Here is a 24,115-nt window from a genome sequence, read left to right on the forward strand (position 1 = left end):
ATGGTAGTCCTGTGATCTGATATATTGGATTTCTATGCTGCATATCAAATTACCACCAAATTAGCAGTTGAAAATGATACACGCTCATTATCTCACAGTTTCTGTGGGTCAGTACTCTGGGCATGGCTTAGCTGGTTCCTCTGCTCAGGATCTCCTGTAACTGCAGTCAAGATGTCAACTGGGCTGTTAGTATTTGGAGGTTCAGATGAGGAGGAATATGCTTCCATATCTCATGTGTTTTGGCAGTATTCATTTCCTTGTGTCCAGAGGATTCATGATGACTTCCTTCTTTAGACTCAATAAGGAGAGTGAAACTGCAAAGCAAGTCTCCTAGCAAGGTGGGGTCTTATATAACATCATGGAATTCCATCATCTGTCCCATATTCTGTTGGTTAGAAGCAAGTCACAAATTCTAACCACAGTCAGGACCTGAACATGAGTATTGGGAAGTGGAGTCATTGAAACTGCTTTAGGTCTGTTCACCACATCTGTTACAAGTTTTAAAAAGACTTTTCAAGCTGATTTGTGGAGAATAGATAGACTCTACGGTGGCAGGAAAAGAATAGTTCAATATTCTACAAGGCCTAGTGATGAAACAAAGTCTTATTTGGAAATTAGGAAATCACTGGGGGTGGCTTTTCAGCAAATATTCATTGAATGCACTATGTGAGGGGCACTGGGCTAGGTTGGGTTTTAAATGAGGAAGTAAAAAGATTTCTCATTTCTGATAAAGTATTTTCTAGAAAGAACAAGGGACAAAAGTTTACACTGGATGAGGAGTAAACAGGAGATGAATATGTGTTGATAGCCATTTAGAGTATTTTCATGAAGTTTGGAAGTGTCTGGAAGGAGAGATGAGACAGTAAGTAGCTTAGCAGAGCACAGAATCAAGAAGGTATTTTTTTAAGATTTCATTTTTAAGTAATTTCTACACCCATCATGGTTGCCAAACTCATAGCCCCAAGATCAAGAGTCACACATTCCAGTGACTGGGCCAGCCAGGCACCCCAACAGGGTGTTTTGTTTTTGTTTGTTTGTTTGTTTTGCATGTATTTTCTTCTTTCGGGCTAAAGAAGAGAAACAGAAGAAAGAGAAGGTACAATAGACAGGCATTCCAGAAGATAAGACTGGAGATAGACCAGGGGGCATGGGAGGGAATTATCTTAAAAGGAAGTGAAGTCCATCAACAGATGAATGGATAAAGAAGATCTGGTATACATACACACAATGGAATACTATGCAGCCATCAAAAGAAATGAAATCTTGCCACTTGCAATGATGTGGATGGAACTAGAGGGTATATGCTGAGAGAAATAGGTCAATCAGAGAAAGATCATATGATCTCCCTGATATGAGGAATTTGAGAGGCAAAGTAGAGGGTTGGGGAGTAGGGGAGGAAAAAATGAAACAAGATGGGATCAGGAGGGAGTCAAACGATAAGAGACTCTAATCTCACAAAACAAACTGAGGATTGCAGGGGGGAGTGTAGGGAGAGGGTGGTTGGGCTTTGGACATTGGGGAGGTATGTGCTATGGTGAGTGCTGTGAAGTGTGTAAACCTGGCGATTCACAGACCTGTACCCCTGGGGCAAATAATATATGTTAATTAAAAAAATTTTTTAAAAGAAAATGAAAATATCTCTTCTGAAACATTGACTGTAAAGATATTAATAATGTTAGTAAAAGAGTGGAGGGAATTTGTGAGAGGGCATCTCTTTTTTTCTGTCAACCCAGATTGGAATATTATCTACTAAAAAGTACAAAGAAAGGAGTTATCATTCTGAAGACTGTAGGCAGAGCTGGGTATAATCTTTATGGGAGAAGGAAAGGGAAGGGGGACTTACCCGAGATGAGTGAGAACATTTTTGGGTAAGACTGTGGTTCCAGGTAAGATTGAAAAGCGTGAACTTGCTATGGAACCAATCAAATAATTCTTTAGCAGTATTTGGAGGAAATTTTTTAGGAAATTGAGGAAGAGGAATGGAGAAAAGAGATCATCAGGATAATCCAGGGCAGAATTAGCACAGGCTGGGGAAGCAGAAGGTCAGTGTGGCGACAGGTTGGCTCCAGGGGAGAGGGAAGGAGGGACTGAAGTCCTGCTCAGGTAAAGGTAGGTTGTGTTCACAGAGGAGAAAATTCTACACTTTAGCGTCTTCAAGGTAGAGTCATTTTGAATGTTAGTGGAGTCTAGTTTAATGAGGAAAAGTGGTTGAGTTAGTAAAAGATTAACATTAATAACAATTTCCTAAGAGAAATAGGTCTTGAGCTATGCTTTTTCACCAGAGACCTTTCCATCCTTTATGAATCACCGGGGAGGCTTGCCGGGTCCTGTCAGAGGCCACTGCAAGGAGACAGCATTTCCAAGGACTCATTTCTGTCTGGTTAAATATGAGTTTCTTTGGGTTTATCTGTTTCACTTTTTAGGAAATGGTAGGCTGATAATTGAAGAAAATGTTCAAAAGCTGAAACACTTGAAAACCGTTCAAAGGTTTAGAGCGTGGTTGTCAATATGTGCATGGATATAAATTACCTGGAGAGCTGCTTAAAAGTGCAGATTTGCCATCCTCACTGCTGGAGTTTCTTATTTCCTGGTTCTCGTGAGCCTCAGAAACCTGTATACACATGCATATACATACATATATTTAAAGACTTTACATTTTTTTTTTAGAGCAGTTTAAGTCCATAGAAAAACTGAGAGGAAGCTACAGAGATCTCCCCTATGCCCCTGTTCCCACACATGTCAGGATACTGCATTACCAATATCCATCACCACAGCAGTACATTTGGTTACCACTGATGACCCTACATTGTCACATCACAATTGCTCAGAGTATACAGTTTACATTATGGTTCATTCTTGGTGCTGTACATTCTATAGATTTGGAAAAATGTATCATGGCATGTATCCAACATTATTGTATCATACAGAGTAGTTTCATTGCTTTAAAAATTCTCTCTGTTCCACTTTTTCATCCCTCCCCTGACCAACGCCTGGCAACCACTGATCTTTTTACAATCTCTTCAATTTTACTTTTGCCAGAAAGTCCTATAGATGGAAAATATAGTATGTGGCTTTTTCAAAGTGGCTTCTTTCTCTTAATAATATGCACTTTAGTTCTCCCATGTCTTTTTGTGACTTGATACCTCATTTGATTTTAGCCCTGAAAATTTTCCATTGTCTGAATTGACTACAGCTTATTTATCCATTCACCTACATCTTGGTCACTTCCAAGTTTTGTCACTTATGGACAAAGCTGCTATAAATGTCCATGTGCTGGTATTTGTGTGGCTTTAAGTTTTCATCTCCTTTGGGTAAATACCAAGAAGCATGATTGCTGGATGTCATAGAGTATGAAGTAAGTGAAGTAGAATTAAGTTTTTTGAGAGTTGGATGTAATTAAGATTATGGTTTTTTTTAGATTTATTTTTTATTTATTTTCAGCATAATAGTATTCATTATTTTTGCACCACACCCAGTGCTCCATGCAATCCGTGCCCTATATAATACCCACCATCTGGTACCCCGACCTCCCACCCCCCGCCCTTTCAAAACCCTCAGATTGTTTTTCAGAGTCCATAATCTCTCATGGTTCACCTCCCCTTCCAATTTACTCCAACTCCCTTCTCCTCTTTATCTCCCCATGTCCTCCATGCTTTTTGTTATGCTCCACAAACAAGTGAAACCATATGATAATTGACTCTCTCTGCTTGGCTTATTTCACTCAGCATAATCTCTTCCAGTCCTGTCCATGTTGCTACAAAAGTTGGGTATTCGTCCTTTCTGATGGGGGCATAATACTCCATAGTGTATATGGACCACATCTTCCTTATCCATTCATCCGTTGAAGGGCATCTTGGTTCTTTCCACAGTTTGGCGACCGTGGCCATTGCTGCTATAAACATTGGGGTACAGATGACCCTTCTTTTCACGACATCTGTATCTTTGGGGTAAATACCCAGTAGTGCAATGGCAGGGTCATAGGGAAGTTCTATTTTTAATTTCTTGAGGAATCTCCACACTGTTCTCCAAAGTGGCTGCACCAACTTGCATTCCCACCAACAGTGTAAGAGGGTTCCCCTTTCTCCACATCCCCTCCAACACATATTGTTTCCTGTCTTGCTAATTTTGGCCATTCTAACTGGTGTAAGGTGATATCTCAATGTGGTTTTAATTGGAATCTCCCTGATGGCTAGTGATGATGAACATTTTTTCATGTGTCTGATAGCCATTTGTATGTCTTCATTGGAGAAGTGTCTGTTCATATCTTCTGCCCATTTTTTTTAAAGATTTTTTTTATTTATTTGAGAGAGAATGAGTGAGAGAGAGCATGAGAGAGGAGAAGGTCAGAGGGAGAAGCAGACTCCCCAAGGGGCTGGGAGCCTGATGCGGGACTCGATCCTGGAAGTCCGGGATCATAACCTGAGCCCAAGGCAGTGGCTCAATCAACTGAGCCACCCAGGTGCCCCATTCTGCCCATTTTTTGATATGATTGTCTGTTTTGTGTGTGTTGAGTTTGAGGAGTTCATTATAGATCCTGGATATCAACCTTTTGTCTGTACTGTCATTTTCTTTAAGAACAGGCAAATTCTTCAGGAAAACACATTTGGCATATCTAACTGTATATAATAAAAAAAGAAAGAGGGATACTGTCAAGTCAAACACGAAATTATGTATTGATTGTCTACTTCATATACTGTTGTGTGTTCGCCTTTGGGAAACTTCTAATTTAGATAAATATACATTTTGTAAGAATTTCTAGCCAAGAACTAAACCATAGTGTATTGACCATTAGAATTTCCAGTGTACAGAGAAGGGAAGATGGCATTGGCAAAAGGGCTGCATTAGTGGTGATTCTTCTATGACTTATGTTTCTTTGGGTTTAGTTCTCATGGATTTTGTGGTTACCTCCTTCCCCTTCCCTCCATCAGATATGTTCATATTGTGTGTGTGTATGACTCTTGAACAACAGGGGTTTTGAGGTGTTGATCCCCCTCACAGTTGAAAATCTGTGTATGACTTTTGACTTCCCCAAAACTTAACTACTAATAGCCTATTGTTGACTAGAAGCCTTACTGATAAACAGTTGATTAACACGTATTTTATATGTTATCTATATTATATTCCGGACTCCTACAATAAAGTAAGCTAGAGAAAAGAAAATTATAAGGAAAATACATTTATAAAACTGTATGTGTATTTGTTGAAAAAAAAAAAAAAATCATGTGTAAGAGGTCCCAAGCAGTTCAAACCTGTGTTGTTTAAGGATCAATTCTATATTCAAACTGCAAAACATAGGACTTGTGATCCTGACATTTTTTAGTGAATTTGCCAAGACAACAAAATATCTAAATTTAAAATTCAGCAGTGTCCTGACTATTGCATGATACATGGCCAGTAAAAAAATACAATCCCTGTGGCAACATTCATTCTTATTCTGCTCCCTAGAGACATCCAGTATAAGTGGTGTCCCAGAGCTGTAAACTCAGTGGCCCTGTGCTTCCTCAGAAGTACTGACCAGCATTTCTGAACTGTCCAGGGGCAGGCGTCACAGGAAGCTTGCATCCCCAACACAGGTGAGCAGACAGCTTACTCCCCTTTTCCGTCCCAATATCACCAGTTCCGCATAGCTTTCTGCCATAGGTGAAAACAACAACATTGTTTCCCATAAAGTGTTTATTTTCAGGCTGGTTTCTACTCAGGCCCTCCTATATTATATGTGTGAGACCACAGAGCAAATGAATACATCATTGTGTTTAATCTGACAGCTGAATGAATGGAGTTGGGTGTTGAGAGGAGACTCTCATTTGCTCCCTCTGGCGCAGACTCAGCCAGAAAAGGCCTATCCTCTCTTTGTGTTCATTGCTTTTTCAACTTTTCCTGTATTTCTTTTTCTTTTTCTTTTTCTTTTCCCTGTATTTCTTATCAGTGCCTTCTAGCCACAGAGGATTAATGACCTTGAATTCACCCTCATCATCACCCTCTGCCTCCATTATTTATTTAATCATATTGTATTGATAGTTTAAGCTGCATAGGCAGGAGGTCATTTTTCCCCCTCTTGGAAAGATTTCCAAAAGGATGGAAGGAGACCTAGAAAAACACCAATAAATTCTATTGACTTCATGTTTGCACTTGAGTCCTGTCTTAGGGCAGAGGGTTGGGCAGGGGGGCTGGGAGGAGGGAGTGAGATGCACTGAAGACAAAGGCTTGAGTCCAAACCAGGAGTCACATTATCTTGCAGTTCCTTTTATCTTTTCTTTAAGGTAAGACTTCACTTCTTTTCATGCAAACTCAGGCCAAGCTTGTGGTCAGATTCTGCCCATCAAAGAAAGTAGGAAGAGAAAGAGGTGGCAGGCAGTCTCCTGGCATTGTCTGGGCATGGTTCTCATGTGATAAAAGTCCCTTTCTCATGCCTCGCCAGCTTTCCAATGGTATTTACTTCTAACCAGTAAAAATTGAAGTGGGTGCTTGCAAAAAACTCCACAAATTTGATTCCTTGATTGGTGAGGTTCTTTTCTTGTATTATTCCTGGGGCATTTGTTGGGGCACCTGCTGAGGCCCTCTTCCTGCCTGAACATATTTCTTATGCAAAAATAGTTGCATTGACCCAGAGCTCCTTCCAACCTACAGTAGAATTTGTGTCTCATTCTTTCCCTTGGCAAAACAGCAGATATTCCTAAATCCTCCTAAAACCATTTTTTATATCATGTTTTATTTATTTCAAAGGCTATTTATTTATTTATTGAAATTATATAGTTTTTTTTTTTAATTGAGCTTATGTTAGGAGTTATTTAAGGAGAGGGGCTTATGTCTTTTGTTAATTGAACTTTTGGCCAGTTCTTTAAATTTTGATACACTTCTTTGGAAATTAATCTAAGAATATTTGGTGATAATACCACAAAGATAATAATAAATGGCATTAAACTTAACTTCTTACAAGAATCTGTTGTAAAATTGATTATGATTTCAAGAGTATTTTGTACTTATTTGGTATCTACTCTATTGGCCTGTTACATGGGACAAAGTGATAGATGCTGAGAAAAATAGATCAAAACAGACCCAGGATTTCTCCTTCTGGGCAAATATCTCAAAAAATAAGTACTATGTCCACAAAGACATGGGCCAGAAAGTCCATAGCAGCTTGCTTGCTTGCTTTCTTGGAAATGATTTGAATGTCCCATAACAGAAGAGTAAATACATACATTGTGGCATAATCCATTTAATATACAGCACTGTAAAGGGTCAGATTACAGCTGCATGTAGCAAGCTGGGTGAGCAAACGTGCTAAGTAAAAGTAAACATTTCACAAGGCCACATACTCTATAGTTCCATTCATATTAAGTTTAAAATAGGCAATACTAATCTATGGTGCACAGGTCAGAACAGTGCTTAATTTGGGGTTATTGACTGGGAAAGGCCACAGGGTAGGCATCTGGGGCATTAGAAATGTGTACAGTGGGTTCTGGCTGGGGGTACACTGTATGTATACATTGTATACTTCAGATGCTTACATTTTGATATATATAAATTATGGTTAACTAAATAGCTTAAAAGAAATCGATGACTAATACAGAATCCCTGGCCTCAAGGAGCAAATAAATAGTCTAGTGAAAGTGGAAAGTATGAAAAAGAGTAATTTCTTTGCATGTGCTGACTGCTACCATGCAAGTGTGCAGGAAGAAGATTGAGAAAAAGAAGGATATAGGCATGGGAAAGGAGAGAAGATAAAGACCCACACAGGTTCTCTTGGAAAAAGGCAGAGAGACATTTCAGGAGAGGGACAGCACAAGCACATCTGGCAGAGACCACCCACCAGATCACCAAATCCACCATGTATTTCCCAGCTTTCCTATTTTTTTTTGGGGGGGGGGTTTCCTATGGCATTTGGTTTTAACAGTTGCTTTGATTTTTATTTTTATTTTTTTATTATTTTTTTTAAAGATTTTATTTATTTATTTGACAGACAGAGATCACAAGTAGGCAGAGAGGCAGGCAGAGAGTGAGAGAGAGGAGGAAGCAGGCTCCCCGCGGAGCAGAGAGCCCGATGTGGGGCTCGATCCCAGGACCCTGGGATCATGACCTGAGCCGAAGGCAGAGGCTTTAACCCACTGAGCCACCCAGGTGCCCCTGCTTTGATTTTTAGAAACATTTACTTGCTTAGCTTTGGTGACAATGTTTCCTATTGCTTTCCTTTCTCCTTCTTGGCCATTCTCTTTCTTTTCCTTCCTGGTTCCTTCTTCCTAGTCTTCCTTTTTAAATGCCACCATCCAGCATGTTCTGGGCCATGGTCATGTTTCTCTTTCATCCTGGTCTGTGAGCAATCTCATTCATCTGTGCTCATGGTTTTAGCTACGTCCCCACCTATGGTGTTGACTCCAAGCTTGGTGTCTCTAACCTACATGTCCATCACTGCCTCAAGAAAATCATATATGACATGTCAACTGGACATCACCACTTAGCTACCCTGCAGATAGTTCTAAATTTAATATTCCTAAAACTGAGCTCTTCATTTACTTCCCCGCCCCAGCCTGCATTTCCTTTTATTTTTCACTCATCTAGCAAATGGCCCTTGAGTGCAGTCTTGTTTTTTTTCTGCCAGGCTCAGTTAGATTATCTGTCTCTATGCTCCCATAGAGATACTTGGCATATACTCCTACCATAGCTCAGTTGACTCTCAGGTCAAAGTAGTAAACAAAATGGTGCCATTGTGGTGGTGCATTTTTACCTCCAAGAAGCCCACCTGAACTGATGGTTCTTATCATTATGGAACATGATGAAGCCAACATTCCTTATTTTTTTGTCAGGACTGGCAGTCGCTTCACAATGTGTCTACTCTTCCCCACAGCTCTGGGTGAACACTGGTATGAGGAACACTGTATTTAGCTTCATCAAATGACAGAACTTCAACTGTTGACAAGCAAAAAGAAAATGCACTGAAAAGCCTGGGATTTGACCTTGAACATAACTGAATCCAGGGACTTTGATGGTGTCATTTAGATTGGGCTCTCCCCCTCCCCCTTCTCTTGGGCTCTTAGATCTCCTTTTATACCTATGGGCTCAGATCTCAGGTGGGCCATGAAAGCTGTGCAGTTACATGACCTTAATGACTGGCAATTCCAGCAGACATAGAATGCTTTTCTCTGTGTCTTTCCAGCAAACTTCCACAGACAGCATCTCCTTGGCCAGACTTGACTCATGAGCTCACCCCAGAACTCATCACTGAGGCTGGGGGTGGTGGGGTGGGATGAATGCCCCAGTAATCCAGGCCTAAGCCCTGTGCCTACTTCAGGAGTTGAGTGTTGAGCCCAGGGTAGGGTGGGCCCTTATAGGAAAATGAAGGTGCTGTTACCTGGAGAAGGAATAAAAGCTGGCGAGGCCAAAAAGGAAAAGAAAAGAATACTTGTCTGTGAGGAGGGGTTGGTGACACTGCAGGCTTGGGGCAGGCCTCTAAGTTGGCAACAACAATGTGATCCCCTGGGCCAACCCTTCTTTCTTGATTGTGGTTTAGCCTCTGATTCACTCCATCTGTCAACTTGTCTCTCCTGTCAGTCATACACTACCTAGGACAGGTCACTGTCAGGGGAACAGGAATCAAAGAAAGGGAGCCTTTTAATCTGTATTTTCAATTCACCCTCTGTCTCTACCTGCCATGCCCTGTCCTGTGTCATGGGAATGAGGAAGGGTGATGCAACCAGCCAGTTCTAGCCAGTCTGTGTGAATCATCTGTAAGTCATGCAGAACGATGATATCAAGGGGTCAGATTTCCAGGAACTACACCTCATGCGTCTTTCTTATTCCACAGTACCTGGCATAGGACTCTGGCTTCCATCCCTCTGCTAATCACCCACCCCTCAAACATTGCTCAGACTATACACTAAAGATTTGTGTGGAGGAAAGAAAGAGCTACTGCCCTAAACCCAAAGGGTGCAGAAGCCACCGACAGTGGACAGAACACTGGAGTGACTGGGTAACTGGGGTATTTGACTAGTGTGCCCTGGGAGGACCACACTGGCTCTGCATGCCTCTATGTTCTTGTCCATTGGTGCTTGGTCTCATTGAATCTCATCCATGTTTCTAGTCCTGGCTCTATGACCAGATTAACTTGTGTTCTCGTGCATTCATTACTCTCTCCCTCACCCTCAACTTTCTACCAGTAGAATGAGAATCTGGGACACAAACACACCCCTTTTAACTCAAAATGTTTCTATGATTCTGGGGTATTTCATTTAGGAGAAGACCCACCACACACACATACACAAATACAAATCCTATATTCTGGAGTTGATTTGATGAAAATCACCATAAACCATTTAAAGTATCCAGTAATTTACTAGTAATGCATTTCCTGATGAGGGGATAGAAGACCGTGGTTTCTCTCTCTCCTACTGATTCAATATGTGCTGCTCCTTAAAATAAAAATCAACTTCACATAAAGCTGCTGAAAGTTTTATGTAGTCTTAGCACACACCACACCTAAACTCAGCAGGACATTGTTTCCTTGTTAGAGGACACATTGCACAGAGTTCCAAATAATAGCTCAGTTGTCCAATGTATACTTAATGGATTAGCAAAGTTAACAAATGATATCTTATTCCTGGCTCCTTCTGCTGAAATGTAATACTTCCAAAGGCGAATAAACTGTTCCCACTTAGTGACCTTCCTTCTTTCAGGGAATGAACACATTTGCTTCTCTCAACCTAGGCCTTTTCCCCTCCCCACAGAATAAACCAAAACATCTGGAGATACTGTGGGGTCTCTTTCAAGAATACTGCACGTTCTTTTTCGGCTCTTACTTTTCTGGGAGATGAATCTTGACAACTCGAAATTAGAAGCTGGTGCTATGACCACATGTGAGACCAGTCCAGCTGTCCCAGGGGGTCCTCAGTCCTCCTTTTTCCCTGTTTTTCCCCTTCTCCCTTCATTCTTGTCTCTTCTTATGTCTTTCCTTGCGATGTCTCACTGAGCCTCAAGAATGCAAGGCACAAAGATGCTTCCCTTTCCTTCTCTCCCATTTCGAATGCAGCATTGCTGACACCAGCTACCTTTCCTGCAGGCTTAGCCTCAGGCCAGGGCTGCTGGTTAATGGCCCAGCATTGACCTCACTACTAGACATCCCTGAAGGCCACTGAGCTCTTACCTCTGTGTGGGAATAAGTGACAGCCTGGGACTCTGAAGCCAGGTAGAACTGACTTGTCCATCCCTTCCATGATGAGGGGTTTTGCAAATGCTGCTGTGTGTGTCATTTCTAATTACTCATATACTTCCCCACCACACTGACTTTCCTGTAGTCAAAGAGAGGGACCTGGTGCACATCTCCCGTGTGATGGGTAGGGGGCTCGTTGCCAACCAAATCTCTAGAACCATTCAGGCTAAGATAAGGGGGAGAAGGCTGGCTGTAGGACACCCACAGAAAGGAGGTGGGTGACTTCTCAGGGATCTCTCCTCCTCAGCTACCAACTGAAAGCTGCTAGCTAGGTTCTTGAGGTCCAGCTACCACTGGTGTATGGTTAGAGAGAAGAAGGGTGAGTCAAAGGGTCACTTAGGTGCAGATGGGTAAGAGCATTCCAGTTGTTCTGTAGAGCAGTGGGAAATGTGGGGGGAGGCGGGTGGAGAAGTCAGTGAGTCATAAGACCCTGTAAGGATGAAATATTCTGGGAAGAGACATTTTCTCTTGGGATATGGACAGTGGTGAGGATGTGCATGTGTGCTGGGTGAAAAGCAGGGTGATGGGGAATGAAGAGAATGATGGGAAGATGCAAATAATTGATGTGGAGAAAGGTCTAAAGAGCCTCCCTTGTCTGCTTTGGCTGGTTTTGCTGCAGGTGGAATGTGAAATATGAACTATTTACACAGCTCGTATTTCCATGCCCTAAGAAAAACAGAGAAAGCTGGGCACGGAGCTCTGACTGAGCTCCCTTCTTCTCAGCTCCAAACCACTTCTTTAAAATGGACCGTTAGACTTTGGAGGAAGCTGTTTTCCACTAGACCTAGTGGTGCTGGAGCAGAGCATGTGCTACCAGCTGAGAAAACAAACCCGAGAAAGAGAAAGTATACTCGGGTTAACGGGCTCTAGGCAAGAAAGCCTCCTTTCCCTCCCCTTCCGGGTGGGCCCCGGTCCCCCGGGGCTGGAATCGTGGGCTTTGGCAGGAGAGGTCCTTAGGTAGGGGATGAGGACTGGCTGCCCTGCAGCCACGTAGAGAACATGAAGAGATTTACAGTCTTCTACTCCTGACTTTCATTTAATGGAAACCAGAGGTATTAAAACAAGGCAGCAAATAACACCATAACAGGAAATAAAAAGGGAGAAGGGGGAGAAAATGCTACACGTTGAATGGAGTGCACATTTGCAACAACAGGTACTTACAATTTTTATCAGCCCCACTCTGCGCAGGTGATGTGACAGCCCCCAGTGTGGTGGGTGCTCAGGGGTCCCCGCGTCTAGAACTTATGAAGAAAAGTTTCACCTTTGCTGAAATGCTGAAATCCTCAAGGGGCTTGGAAATCTTTTTTTTTTTTTTTAATTTAAAGATTTTATTTATTTATTTGACACACAGAGACAGACAGACAGAGAACACAGGCAAGGGGAGCAGCAGAGGGAGAAGGAGAAGCAGGCTCTCGGCTGAGCAGGGAGCCCTTCCCTGGGCTCGATCCTGGGATCCAGGACCATGACCTAAGCTGAAGGCAGACGCTCAATGGACTGCGTCACCCAGGTGCCCCTTGAAAGTCTTTGTTTATCTGAAGAAACGTTTCATACCTCTGTTTCTGGTTTGTTTATACTTTTCTGGAACTAGTGAATTAAAAATTTCTGGTGGCCCAAAAACCCTTCATGGAGTGTGTGTGTGAAATAGAAAATGTTCATTCTTTTTTTCTTTCCACTAGCTGGCAATCTGAGTGAAATCTGACTTTTTTTTTTTTTTTTAGTTTATTCATTTGACACAGAGAGAGAGAGTAAGAGAGGGAACACAAGCAGGGAGAGTAGGAGAGGGAGAAGCAAGCTTCCACTGAGCAGGGAACCCCATGTAGGGTTGGATCCCAGGACTCTGAGATCATGACCTGAGCCAAAGGCAGCCACTTAACAGCTGAGTCACACAGGCACCCCTGAAATCTGACATTCTGTGCCCTTGTCTACAGTTTCTGAGTGGGCATCTTTTTTAGGCAGCCCGTGGTCCTTCCTAGTGACAGATTTCTCATCTGACAGAACAGTTCCTTGTACTGAAGAATAAATCCTGTTTTTAGAGCCACAAGTATTTCTTCTCCTTTTTTCCAAACTCATACCCGGACTCTGATTCATCAGCTAAATTCAGGTGGAAGAAATCAGATGCTTATAAAAATATTCTGAAAAGCCATGTCTAACCTTTAAGGGGAAAGGTCTAGATGTTTCATTAAATACTTATCACTTTTTTGGCTGGGGGGGTAGAAACTCTATTTTTCTCTCTTGGGGAATTACCCAAAAGCAATAAAATGCTGTTTTATAACTGAATATCCCAGTTTACCTCTTCTGGAACGAAGCAAAATAAATATAAACATTAAAAATATGGTCACGGCCCATATATTTTAAAAAGTGTTGTCACCACGGACCAAGGCAGCTCAAATATATTTCTTTCATGTTTAATTGTATGGCGTGGATAGATCTTTTTCCTCACTATAAGTCTCATTTCTCTACTAAGTGTCCGATTTCTGCTGCAGTGTTTGGTTAGAAAAAAAAGAGTGGTAATGGGATCTTTTGTCTTATTTAAAAGGTAAAATGTTATCAAAATTTAAGAATAGTTTTTTTTTTTTTAAGATTTTATTTATTTATCAGAGAGAGAGGTGGGGAGAGAGTAAGCACAGGCAGACGGAGTGGCAGGCAGAGGCAGAGGGAGAAGCAGGCTCCCTGCTGAGCAAGGAGCCCGACGTGGGACTCGATCCCAGGACGCTGGGATCATGACCTGAGCCGAAGGCAGCTGCTTAACCAACTGAGCCACCCAGGCGTCCCCAAAATTTAAGAATAGTTTTAAGAACAAATTCATTTTCCCCCTTCCCCACTTGGCTTTTCAGATTTTCTTCAGTGGCTTTGTTTTTGTTTGTTTTCAGGTTTTACCTTCCCATGGAATTTATATGTACCTTCTCTATGCAGAATTTATCTTAAAAGTTTAAAAGTCTTCTCCCTACATATTGAAGTATTATTAAGGAAATGGTATGAGGTCTGGGATTTGTTTCAAAACAAGCCAGGGGGGTGAGGTGATGGAGGGAAATGGGTGAGGGTATAGGTAAAACCAGCTGGGGTGTGAGCTAATCATTACTGAAGCTGTATGTCAGGCACAGGGAAGTTTATAACATTATTCTATTTTAGAATGCATTTGAAATTTTCTGTAAAAAAATGTTTTCTTCAGTTCTCTCCAGGATTCACTTTTCTCTTTTACTGGATTCTGGTTTTGTGGTCCACATTTTTTTTAATTCTAGATCCCAAATGTTTATTCTGGAAAGGACATCCTTCTGCTGAGTTCACCGTCTCTGACAATGGCATTTTTGGAGCTCTGTCTGAAGATATCTCAAGCTGCAAGGACACTTCTTATTTCTTGCTGTGTCTGTGTGTTCTTATTGTAACTTTGATCAGGTGAGTGTAGCAGAGGGTAGCCCAGCCGAGAGCACAGGCTGAGGTGAACAAGCGTGGGCTCTGTGGAACCCAAAGCTTTCTCCTGTCGGGTCCATTTTTGCTTCCTTCTCTTCCCTTCCTTTTGTCTCCCTTGACTATTTCTTCTTCCCATCATTTCTCTTTTCTTCCTTTCTTTCAGTACCAGGTCAACTCCATGTCATGGTTGGAAAAGCTTTCCTATTGCTCTGCTCAAACCTAAGCTCCTCTGGGTAGGTGCATCAGAGCTCCAGCTCCTGTAGGGTGTCCATCTGCTCCACTCTATTTAAAAACCTACAAAATGCTTAATACATTGAAACAGGTGTCTAGAGATGGCCCTGGTTTGACATGGGGTAGAGAAACGCCACGGGAAAAAAATCTGATCTCTATCTAAAGTTGGGGATTAATACCCACCACCATGCTCACCCATGCCCCCAAACTCCTCCCTTCCCAAACCCTCAGTTTGTTTGTCATAGTCCACAGTCTCTCATGCTTCATCTCCCCCTCCGATTTCTCCCAATTCTCTTTTCCTTTTCTTCTCCTAATGTCCTCCATGTTATTCCTTATGTTCCACAAGTAAGTGAAACCATATGATAGTTGACTTTCTCTGCTTGACTTATTTCACTCAGCATAATCTCTTCCAGTCCTGTTCATGTTGATACAAAAATTGGGTATCCATCCTTTTGATGGTTGTGTAATATTTCTATATATGGACCACGTCTTCTTTATCCATTTGTTGTTGAAGGGCATCTTGGTTCTTTCACACAGTCTGGCAGTTGTGGACTCCAACTTCATAGTTAATTTAATTCATAGAGAATTAAATAAATAATAGTTAATTTAATTCATAGAGAATTAAATAAATAATGAATAAAAAAAGAATAAAATTGGGGATTAGTAAGTTCAAACAAAACTGAAGGGGTCTGTGTTTGGTGGGGGGAGGGCACTAGCAACTGAAGTCAGAATGCAGAGACGGACTGTAACTTCAGAAAGTCCACTTAGCCAGGTTCCTCAGAACATAGTAAAAACACCCTTCTGTTCTCTTTACACTAGACTAGGATAAATAATTAATAAAATGATAGATATAGAATAGTATCAGAATTCTAAATTACTTCAATAGGCAAGAACTGATGACTAGACCCAATAAGGTAAAATATAATGTTGACAGTCCTAAATTCCTGAATTCAGCTGAAAAGAACAATGGCAGTAGTGTAGTAAATACCTGACATGCATAGTCAAAAGGTCTGGGATTTTTAAAAAAATGTAGTCTAAGCCAATAATGAGATGCTGTTACTGAAAAAGCTAACACCCTTCAAAGTGTGTGATAATATTTACAGCATCCAGATTGAGGGTGGTAATAGTTTCATATTATGGGCACCACATCTTAAGAGCTGTATTAACAATCTTGGGAAATTTCAGTGGCATGTGAGTGAAACGTAAAGGAGTCCAGCAATGATAAATTATGAGAACTCGTGAAAGAAACCAGGGAATTTCTCCCAAAGAGAAATGGGAATCAATGGAAGATTCTGGTGGAGGGCAGAATGCAGGTGGGTTGGCAGAAGGTGTGGGGAGGTTTCTGATATAATGGAGGATAGTCACCCCTGCCTAGAGCTACCACTGGGTGTAGCTACAAAACCTGGAGAGAATGTGTAGAGCAGCGACTCTGGGACTCTGAAGAGTAGGTAATAGAAGGTGGGTTGCTGGGGCCCAGAATACAAAGTACCACTGAACTGGCAGCAAGATTACTACCCATTTCCTCTGGTTCTCTCACTGTTTGGTGCAAGGTGTGGGTATAGCTATGGGAGGATAACTAAAGTCCAAGCTTTTCTAGATGGAGGACAAAAAGGGAGGCCCCAGGAAACTGGGAAGTACTCACAAGGGCACAAAAAGAGAGAGAAGGTTGGGAAACCAACCTTGTAAAGTTGCTTGTGAAATCCTGGGCTCACCTCAAAGTTACACGTGGATGAATCTGATTCTAATCAGCACATACAGGATTCTGAGAACTGAATAAGCAGATAGGCCACCATCCAGGTCTCAGACGAGTCACTGGGCAGCATGTATGCAGGGCAGATCCAAATAATACTGTGAAGGTTTTGAAAATGGAAATCACAAAGCAAAGATGGCAGGTGGGAACTTGCAGCCTGAACCTACACAGGTTGACTATCTGCTAAATATAAATGTTAAGTCTCCATATATCGAAACAAGACCCAGTGTCTTATAATAGTCAAAATGTCTAGGATACAACTCAAAATTACTTGGCATAAGGGATTTGAAAAATCTCAACTTTTGAGGTGCCAGATGGCTCAGTCAGTTAAGCAGCTGTCTTTGGCTCAGGTCATGATCCTAGGGTCCTGAGATCAAGCCTTAAGTCAAGCTCCCTGCTCAGTGGGAAGCCTGCTTCTCCCTCTCCCTGTGCCTGCCCTCCCCTCTGCTTGTGCTCTCTCTCTCTGTCAAATAAATAAACAAAATCTTAAAAAAAAAAGATTCTTTTTTTTTGTGGCAAAAGGCGATCAACAGATGCTAGTGAGATGACACAAATGTTGGACTTATATGACAAAGGTATCAGAGAAACTCTTATGAAAATGTTCCAAAAGGAAATGGTGAACTTACTTGAAATGGAACTCTAGAATGGAAAAATATAACTGAAATTTTAAAAAATCACTAAATGGGCTTTTACTTTTGTTTTAAAATTTATTTAATTGTAAATGCATATAATTTATGTTTTTTAAAATGGCTCTCTTTAAAAACCCATTCGCAAATTCTTAAAAATTAATAATCAGCTTGCAGGAGATGTCACAACTGACATCTGCCATGAACAGTCTGTTTCAGTGAGCAGTGGAATACCCCATATTGAGAATTTCTTCTAGAAGTAAGTAAGTTGTAAATACCAAGTGAGAGATGAATATGCATTTCTACCCATAATTGACCTGTGGTCCAGGGCATATCCTTTGGGAAATGCTGGTCTAAACTGTTTACCCCCAAGATGCTCTTATTGTTTGGACCACACTCTAATTTCTTGCTACCTGTTTTTACCATCCATTTTAATTCTAGCCTTTTAATCTTTTTGTTGTCTCTGCCCTCTTTCTATACTTCTCCTCCCTTGGCATAAAGCAAGCCCTTGTTACTTTTTCTTTTTCATAACAGTAGCCAAGTTTAAAATCTTGCCTTACTCGATAAAAATATTGGAAAGGTTGTACTTTCTTCCTTAGTCATCTGAAAGAGGCTTTTCCTATTGCTTTTCCCCGGATTTAACAATATGTACATATACGCCCTCAAAATTGTCTCTCACAGTATCCATACTCTTTGCAGCTATTAAATCACAGAAAAGATGGAGCCTATCTAGTAAGCTTGGCAATGAAAACTTCTGGGAAAATGTTAGACATCAGTTCCCTATTTGGTGGCCTCCAGTCTCCATCTGTGTTGACCATCCTCCCACCATTTAATTGCTAGAGCTCCATACCCATGTTAACAAGAGTGGGAAGAGCCAAATAGTTAGAAATGATGTGATTTCCCCCTTTCATTCTCAGATGGACAATAGATCACAGAAATGCTATCATCGGTGTCCTGGATCTCATTTGGGAAACCCTACTTTTTATTACTTTAGAATATGTTTATGTCAATGGACATCATCCCTGAACTAGAGGAATTTGACTCAATAGCTAATTTCTCTTAATTTGCACACAGCTGTTTCACCTGTGTTGACAATTTTCCTGAAGAAAAATGTTGCCCCTTGTGGAGTTAGAGCCTCTTTCAGTTTTGCCAACATTTCAGAAATAAATGGTGTGCTAGTGCAAAGTTGCTTTTCAGTGAACCGTATGCTTGCCAAAGCTGCAAGGACTCCCACTACATCATGGATGTTAAGGTGAACTCTTAAAGCAAATGGTGTCTGAGGCTTAAGGCTGGCTGCAGAGAAAAATGAATAAAGGAGGCAACTGGCTTAAAAACTAAAAATATATGCCTGTCCCTCTTTGGGAAACCAATGTTTAAACTTAAAGTGGTTGAACTAATTAAATTCAAAGCAGAAGCTGACCACCAGAAGACACCATCTCTCCATCCTCTTTATGGGCACTTTAAAGTTGTAATTTAAACTTTAGCAAACTGGTTTTAAGGCAGATTTATTAACACACTTGTGGATTGCCAAAATTAGGTTTTGGTTGGTGTTTTGCATGCTGATTCAAGAGAATGGAATTGTCTACACACACAGTGTAATTGGGCTATGATTCATAATCATTGTCTCTTCCTTATAAACAGTAATACACTTTCTTTAGACAGTCTAGGTGTTTCAGAATATGTAGATATACTTACTTTTTAAATAATTACTTCCAAAATTTGTGGTCTCATCAGTGGGTGAGAAAATTTGAGCTGAGTATTATTTATTTTTGCCTCTTTAACTCCTAAGACAGAGTTTGCTAGGCAAGCAAGTCAGTAAGTGAATTAATGAATGATAATGAGCAAGTGGGTGGAGTGATCGTATTTACAGCTAAGCACCAAAGTCAACATTTCCTTCAGGCAGCAAGAGACTCACTGTTAGTAGATAAAAACAATTCTTTTTTTAATCAGGAAAAATAATCAGCTTAAAATTGAAGATTTCTCTTTCCCCACCCAGACCCCCCAAAATCATTTTGGATTTCGTCTACTTTAGGCCCATTCTTGAGGCTCTGATTCAAGAAAAGTAGGACAAACCTCATTCCAAGTGGGAATTTGGGGCTTGTTATCTTTCTTTATACTTTAACATATGCCTGGATGGCTCAGTTGGTAGAGTGTATAGATACTTGATCTCCAGGTTTTGAGTTCAAGCCTCACATTGGGTGTTGAAATTACTTAAAAAAATAAAATCTTAAAAAAAATTTCAAAATTTGAAATAATATTGCCCTCAAGGGAGTGAAGATTTGTTCTTTGGTTGGTGTGGGGGAGATTGTGAAAAAAATCTTTCTCTTTTTATGAATAAGTCAAAGATGTTTACATTTAGTCCATAAACACTAGATCTGTGGTATGAAATTTCATGGGTATTGATTATGAAAAAAGGTCTCCAAAGGCTCCTTAGAGGGGTGACTATGAAAAAAAAAATGAGAAACACTGTCATAAGACATCACATTTTCAATAACTTGCTCTTCATAACATTAATCATAGCTTGAAATCTATGACTCCATTTAGTCCTAAAGAGATCCTCTAGGATAGGGTGCCTGAGTGCCTCAATTGGTTAAGTGTTGGACTCTTGGTTTCAGCTCAGGTCATGATCTTGGGGTTGTGTGATGGAGTCCTGCATTAAGCCCCAAGTGGAGCTCTGCACTTGGCTTGGATGGAACATGCTGGAGAGTCTCCTTCTGCCTCTCCTTTTGCCCCTCTCCCTCCGCCTGCTTGTGAACACCCACGCACTCTCTCTCTCTTTTAAATGAACAAATAAGTAAATAAAAAATCTTTAAGAGCTCCTCTAGGCCAGACATGGTAGAAATTATAGGTGTATCAGCTGCTGTAATTATTTGTCAATCTTGATAGGCAAAATATAACTATTTTTATTTCAACCAGCTTCAGTGTCACTAGTAGTTTACAAATATAGATCACGCCTGTGTTCACATTATTATATTAGTTTTATAAATAAAGTTTACCCCCACTAAAATGAATACAGCCACTATAATCTTTGTAAAAAGAAAGAAGGGTAAATCCTGTCCCATTTATTTTAGGCCATATTTGGTCTAACACAGTAATAGATACATGATTTGTTCTAAGTTGAAAATGTCATTGTCGGGGCACCTGGGTGGCTCAGTGGGTTAAGCCTCTGCCTTCAGCTCAGGTCATGATCTCAGGGTCCTGGGATCGAGCCCTGCATCGGGATCTCTGCTAAGCAGGGAGCCTGCTTCCCCCTCTCTCTCTGCCTGCCTCTCTGCCTACTTGTGGTCACTCTCTTTCTCTGTCAAATAAATAAATAAAACCTTTAAAAAAAAAGAAAATGTCATTGTCATCTTTATTATGAAAATATGGTGAAATATATTATTAAGGCTTCTGGTTTTATTGCTGCTGTTATTGTTAAGAATTAAGGATAATCTTCCCTTTCATGGTTAGAGAATTATATCACCTTTTAATCTGTGGTAGTCAACATTTGTCCAAAAGCAGTTCTGTTTTTGAGAGAGGATTGTCCAGGCGAGGCATAAGGAAAACAGAAAATTCTATTAAAAAGAAACATGAATCTGAGCTGTATATTTAAGACAAAGAAAATAGCACTTTCCAAGGTAAATGAAAAAGAGTTTATCTTATTTTTCTCAGAAAGGGAAGGTTTGAAAGCAAACCCATTTATGATCTCAAAGTCATGAAAGGATTGATAAAATAGTGATAGATCCAGTGTATATTTTATAGTAAGTAGCATGGAATTTGAAAAATAGGAACTCCTACAATATTATTTCATCCAAAGCATAATAAATATAGGGAGCAAGGTCACTGGAGTTGATGATTTAAATAAATACTGTAGTTCAAGGGACATCTAACGTTGTGAGGAAAAGTTGAAAAATGGCATTCTACTTGGTGTTTTAAACACACTCCTCTGTCATGATTAACAAGAAGATAAACCAAGTAAGACCAGTTTTGCATTTTTCTTTTGGGTCAAGGAAGTCACTGAGATATAATTTCATGTCCTACTTTGAAAATTTGGGACTTAGTGTTATCATGATTTAGACCATGTTTTTGATGGATTATACTGGAAAGAAAAGTTGCTACAGTGCTCAGCCCATTTAATTCCTTAGGAAAGTAACGTGATCGCTTCTCACGCCTCACATGCAGGGCTCGACAGGGAGAGGAAATGTCCTGAGCACAAAGCTGGGCGTGAAGTGCTGGGTTTTAAGGAGGCCGTAGCATTCATCTTACAAGTAGGTAGAGAGTAGACACTGAACTAGCTTGTTAAAATAGTTAATCACACTGTGAACATCTCTCAGGGAGGGACTGTGTTTTTCTTAATCCAAAGGGGCATCAAAAAGAAAGAAAAGAGTCTAGATAGAGGTTGGAGGAAAGGAACTTCACGTTTTCAGCAGGATCCAAGAATCATCCCAAAGGACTGTGGACTTTGGTGAAAACCTTTAAACTTGCCTCAGTCTGTTTCTGTCAGATAAGAAACAGATAATTGATAATTGATCCAGAAGGACTTTGCAAATTTTTATCTTGTAGACTTGTTTCCTTGTTGATAAATGGGGATACCAATACCTATGTTCATATACAAAAACAGGTAAGAAGTCTTTGGCATTTAGTAGGTGCTCATTACGCAGTAGTTCTGTCTCAGGGCTCAACTGAAACTGGAGGTTGCCTTGGGAGGACATGATTTGGCTGGTCGTTCCAGGGACATTTACCCAGGAAAGAACAGGCTGTAAATAAAAAAAATTACCTTCACTGTTTGTGATCGATTTCTTGCAAATAGTCTGCTCACCTTGGCGAATAACTCACTTATTAAAGCAACAGTTTACTTCTCAAGACTTACTTCAAGACGCTCATTTCACTGCATCCACCGATCCTAAACTCGTATGTCACACAGGTTTCAGTTCCACGCCTTGAAGACCAGCCTCAAAGAGCTCCAGTCCAGGGCCCAGAGCCCTATACAAGTTTCCCTCCAACCCCCTTTTCTGAGATCATCAGTGGAGGCGGCACTTGCTTTCTTTTTCTTTTTTTTTTTTAAAGATTTTATCCATTTACTTGACAGAGATCACAAGTAGGCACAGAGGCAGGCAGAGAGAGAGAGAGGAGGAAACAGGCTCCCTGCTGAGCAGAGAGCCTGACGCGGGACTCAATCCCAGGACCCTGAGATCATGACCTGAGCCAAAGGCAGCGGCTTAACCCACTGAGCCACCCAGGCGCCCCGAGGCGGCACCTTCTTACTGCAGTGAGCTCCCATCAGCTCGCTGGAGCTTAATTCACAGTTTAGTGCCTGATGATATTTCAGGGACTTCAACAATCAACATTACATAATGGGTTTTGATCTCTTCCATTTCTGTCTCACTTGTGCTGATGAGTCATTGCCACCAAGGTAAGCTTTATTCCCCTCCTTCAGCCACTGCCCGGGCATTCGGTTGGGTTTCTAAGGCAGGAGAGATGGGCTGCAGCCTAGGGAGTGTAATGCATTTTAAATTGCCTCTTATTTGCTTCCCACAGTCTGAAAGCATTATAGAGCATCCTGAAATGCCTATCTCACTTGGCTGCTGGGAACGACAGCCTGCTTCATTATCCCTTTCCAATCCAGGCACCCCTGTTTGCTCGGGATTCCACAACACCCGCTTAGTTTTGTCCCTGGGGAGAAAATGAAAACAGAAACAAAAACAAAAACAAAACAAAACAAAACAAAAAACAACCCCCCATCCCCGCAAAAAAACCCCAGGAAGCAGCTCGAGCTAGCTACTCACCTCAGATGACCAAGATGGGAGCAAAGTTAATGAGTAACAGGTGCCAAGTCAGGGATTACTGCTGTAGTGGGCCGGTCACTCTGACCCTCAGGTTTATACCTGGGTTCGCAGAAGAGCCTTTAAATCTTCCATTCTCATTCACTGTGTCTTGGGCAGGATCGGGTTGTTAGCTGTCAGCCTGACTTCATGAAAACATTATTCCCTAAACTGAGTTTTCTGTCAAACAGAATATTAAATCAAGCCAAATTATCTCCATCTGGCTTTTGGCAGCACACTGGGTTAGGAGAGGAAGGAAAGCTGTCTTCTATCTTCTCCACAAGCTATATAGAGCAGGCATGTTTTTAAGTGTTTGTAAATTCATATTTTCATGCAGCATAGACAAATAGGATTTTAAATTTGGAGTTCCATAGTGACTATATAGTATGGTCTTATCTCCATTAGATACCTGGTTATCTAAGGGTAAGGTTTGCCAGATTTAGCAAATAAAATTACAGTTAAAAACACAGTTAAATTAGAATTTCAGATAAATATTGAATAATTTTTTTTTAGTATAAGTAGACCCCAAATATAGCATGGAGGTATACCTATGCCAAAGAATTATCTGTTGTTTATCTAAAATTCAAATTTAACTGAGTGTCCTATATTTTATCTGGCAATCTTTCTGGGGATTCGTGAAAATATGCTTGAACTAAAAGTCAGATTTCCTTGCTTGTAGTTCTAGAGTCTTTTGAACATGCTAGAAGCATGCTTATGCTTCTTAAATTGATTTATTGAGTTACTTACGTGACACAGAGCAGTAACTGATTAGTGAGAAACTACACACAAAATATTGCCATGTAGAAGCAGAAGATTACTGTGGGAAAAAAAATAAAAGGTCTTTGGCATTCAGACTTCAGGGAGGGAAATGGAGAAGTGCCTTGCACAGATCTTAAGTGTAGTGGTTGAAAATAATATTCAGCTGTCACAACTCGGTTTAAAAGTGTGTCTTTCTATCATTCTTGCCAGGCTCATGCCCTGTGAAACTCAGTCAAGGAGTACATATTCTATGACACCAGGCTGATTGCGGCCAGATGTTAATCTTGCTGTTCGCTCCATTTTATTGTTGTTATATTATCTTTATACGCTGAACAATTAC

General features: G+C 40.8%; 1 long non-coding RNA gene across 1 annotated transcript in view; it reads left to right on the forward strand.

Annotated features, from left to right (window-relative positions):
• Positions 1 to 406: 406 nt before the first annotated feature.
• Positions 407 to 24,115, forward strand: part of LOC116587840 — a 52,398-nt gene continuing 28,689 nt past the window's right edge. Inside the window, exons 1-2 of the long non-coding RNA XR_004284667.1 lie at positions 407 to 473; positions 14,440 to 14,593. This is a non-coding gene — a long non-coding RNA (uncharacterized LOC116587840). The remainder of the gene's footprint in view (positions 474 to 14,439; positions 14,594 to 24,115) is intronic.

This window comes from Mustela erminea, chromosome 4 (assembly GCF_009829155.1).
Source record: "Mustela erminea isolate mMusErm1 chromosome 4, mMusErm1.Pri, whole genome shotgun sequence".
NCBI lineage: Eukaryota > Metazoa > Chordata > Mammalia > Carnivora > Mustelidae > Mustela > Mustela erminea.